At 62.0% G+C, this 3,313-nt stretch overlaps 1 non-coding gene across 1 annotated transcript; it reads right to left on the bottom strand.

Moving 5' to 3' along the window:
• Positions 1-705: 705 nt before the first annotated feature.
• LOC128980170 (U2 spliceosomal RNA) lies at positions 706-896 on the bottom strand. Its single transcript, XR_008489469.1, has one exon. It is a non-coding gene; the product is annotated as a U2 spliceosomal RNA (small nuclear RNA).
• Between the last annotated feature and the right edge of the window lie 2,417 nt (positions 897-3,313).

The raw sequence follows: 3,313 nt of genomic DNA, 5'->3' as shown, positions 1-3,313 counted from the left end.
TGTTAAAGAAGGTTTATTTCCAGCACTGGGTACATAGCTTCCTGCATGTACACCTTTCCTTCCCCCACTGGGGGCTTGTATAACAGAACTCTTGCCGTGCAACAACCTGATTGGTTCCAGGAACAAAGAACCTCTACCCCACAACAAGAGTTCCTGCCACTGCATGTCTGGTGGTGGTCTCTTCAGGGGTCAGTGGATGCTTGAAGTTCTGAACTCAGGTGTCCCAGACACACTGACCAGTACCTGACCTGGCACAAAATGTCCTTGGCTCCCGCCTTGGGGGCAGGATCCTCACATTCTTCCTGCTTGCTGGCCTGTACCTTAATTAGCTGAAGCAAAATGACCTCCCCTGTCTTTATTTCTCACAATCCTGTCCCTTTTGGGGGGGACAAGGCCTAATTCGTGTCTCAGCATCCCCAGGCCCTTCCCTGGTTCTCAGCCCATCACTGTCCCTGGTATCTTTGGTGTCCCATGGCCCTGTTTCCTCCCCCCCGCCCCCGCCACTGGAGCTGGAACAGAGGAGTAGAAAACGTCGCAGCTAGCAGCACAAGAACGGAAAGCTCATGAGACTAAGGCAGAAAGAGATGCAAGGGCCAAGGGCTGGAGAGGTTTACAGAGGGTTGCAAAGGTCGGAGGAACACCTTGAGGAGAGAAGCAGAGAAGAGAAGAGCTCACACCTGTTATTAACCAAGGAAGGTCCCCGCGTGGGGGTGCACCGTTCCTGGAGGCACTGCAATACCAGGACGACGCGCGGAGCAGAGGGAGCAAGCTCCGGATCCAACTCCCATGCCCAAAAATCCGTTTAATATAAAGTCCTCTGATCGAGGACGTATCAGATATTAAACTGATAAGAACAGATACTACACTTGATCTTAGCCAAAAGGCCGAGAAGCGATACTGTTGCTTCTCGCCCACACCTACCCATGCCCCACGGGGCCTCCCTAGGCCACGGACAGCCCCGTGCCGCCCGCAGCCGCCTCCCTGCTGCGCTCCCCGCGCGTCCCGCACGGTCGCCCTTGGTCTCGCGGCCACCCAACTCCTTCAAGCCCCGCGGAATGCCCCTGAGTGCGGCGTCCCGGCATGCCCCGCACCCCTCGTTACCATAACCCCGACCACGCTCTGCATCCGCCCCGCCCTTGCCCTGCCTCCCGGCCAATGGCATCGCAGGGTCCGGCCCTGTTCCTGCAAGCCCCGCCCCTCTCCGATCCCGCTCTCCTGATTGGCAGGGCGCAGCGCGGCCTCCTGGCGTCCCCCTCAGCCCCTCCCGCCCCGCCGCAGCTCACGAGCCGACAGCTGCCGCTCGCCCGCCAGCACCTCCGGCACTTCTCCCGCGCTCCGGCACTGCTGCCGCTCCCCACGGGGCAGGAACAATGGCGGCCGCGGCCGGCAGTGGCAGCTCCTCGCTGTGCCTCGGGAGCGGGGAGGGGGAGGAGCTGCCCCGCAGTGATCGGCTCTGATTGGCTGTTGGTGCCCGGCTGGGGACGGGACTTCCTCTCCGGACGCAGCGCTGCTTGCGCTCCGCTCGCGCGTGGCCGACGCCAGGCTGGGGGCTCCGTCCCTGCGCTCCCTGCTCGCCAGGAGCCTGCCGGGGCCGGCGCTCGGCAGCTTCCTGTGCGCTGATCTCGGCCTCGGCCTCCTGCTCTGCGTCCCCTTTGTCCCGGCTGCAGGTGGGGTGAGGGAATCTGTGGGGCTGAATGGGGGATCCAGAGGTGGGGATCGGAATCCCCTGGGGGCTGAGGGTTGTGTCCTGGAGGGTCCGTGGCGTCTAGCAGCGCCGGCTGGGTTGGTGGAGGTTTGTGTGGTAGGAGTTGGTGGTGCTGGGGGAGCCTGTGTGTGGATGGTGTGGGGGGAGGGGGCGTGAGGTGTGGAGTGTTGGGGTTCTGAGAGGGGGTCCGTGCGGGTCTGGGGGGTCTGTGCGGTCCTGGAGCCTGTCTGGGGCTGTGGGCAGTCTGTGGGAAGCTGTGGGGCTCTGTGGTTCGGGAGGATGTTCTGTGGAGTTCTGGGGGGGTCTGTGTGGCTGTGGGGGTGTCTGTGGGGCACGGCAGAGCTGTGCAGGGTCGGTGGGTGGTGGCTGTGCTGTTCTGGGAGGGGTGTGTGCGGATCTGGGGCCATGGGTGGGGCTGGGGAGGGGTCGGTGTGTTTGGGGGGGTTCCTTGTGCTGCTTTGCTGCTGAATCCCCCTGCTAGGGGCAGCTGCAGGCCGCCTTTGGCTGCTGCTGTGTTGCAGCCGGAGCCCATTGGTGCTCCTGCAGGGGCTGGCCCTGGCTCCCTGGCCCTGGCTCCCTCTGCTCACTGCTGCCCTTCCTGTGGGGCTCTGCTGTGCCCAGCCCTGTGCTGCCACCACTAACTCAAAAGTAACCCCAGCCCCACCGCATAGTTTTGGGGACCCTCTAATTTTAGGATGCCCCTAAGCCCCCTGTCCCCTGTGCTGCCCCACAGGAGGTTCCAGATTCCCCCCCAGGGTGTTTTGTTTTGGGGTCCCCTGACTTCTGAGGAGAATCCCCCAGTTTTGGGGCACTCCCCCCCACCATGTGAGGGCCACTGAACTCCAGGCCACTTGAGGAATGGAAGCTAAAAATGGACCCAAAAATGCTTGTTTGGATGCATAAAATGTTCCACTGGAGTCTAAAATGGCCCTGAGGGGACCCCAGAATGTGTCCTGGAACTCAAAATGTTCCCCCAGGATGCCCCAGTGGAGTCCAGGACCCTAAAATGGTCTCTAAGGAACCCAAAATAGCAGAAGGGACCCCAAAACGGTTTCCCAGAACTCTTCAACTTCTCTCCTGGCATCTCAAAATTGCCCCCAGGAACCCACAAATGGTCTCCCTGGATCCCCAAAATGCCCCCCGGGCTTGAGGGGTGGTCTCTTGGTTGGTTTTGGGTGAGGAGTGCCCACGGGGGTGGCAGCTCTGGTCCCAGCTGTCCCTGCAGCCTCTTTTCAGGCTGCATTTGCCCAGAGCTGCTCCTTTCCCACCCTGCCCAGGGTGGGCACCCCCCAGCCCTCTGCCAGCAGTCCTGGGGGACCTAATGTGGGGGTTGGGGTCAGCCCCCCAGCTGCTGGGAGGTGCAGGAGCTCCCTGCTGCCCTCCTGGCTGGGCTGCAGAGGCCCATGGCAGGCAGCTGGGCACAGGCTGGACCCAGCAGGACAGGGCAGGCTGTGGCTGGCAGGGGCAGAGCTACTCTCAGGCTGCACACAGGACTCCAGTGAGGCCTCAGCAGAGCAGAGTGGGAGGACAATGGATTGAAACTGGGAGAAAGGAGACTGAGGCTGCAGAGCAGGGAGAGATTCTTTACCTTGAGGGTGGTGAGACACT

This window comes from Indicator indicator, unplaced genomic scaffold (genome assembly GCF_027791375.1).
Source record: "Indicator indicator isolate 239-I01 unplaced genomic scaffold, UM_Iind_1.1 iindUn_scaffold_68, whole genome shotgun sequence".
Lineage (NCBI taxonomy): Eukaryota > Metazoa > Chordata > Aves > Piciformes > Indicatoridae > Indicator > Indicator indicator.
Note: the sequence above shows the minus strand (reverse complement) of the source record. Positions and strands in the feature narration are given on the sequence as shown.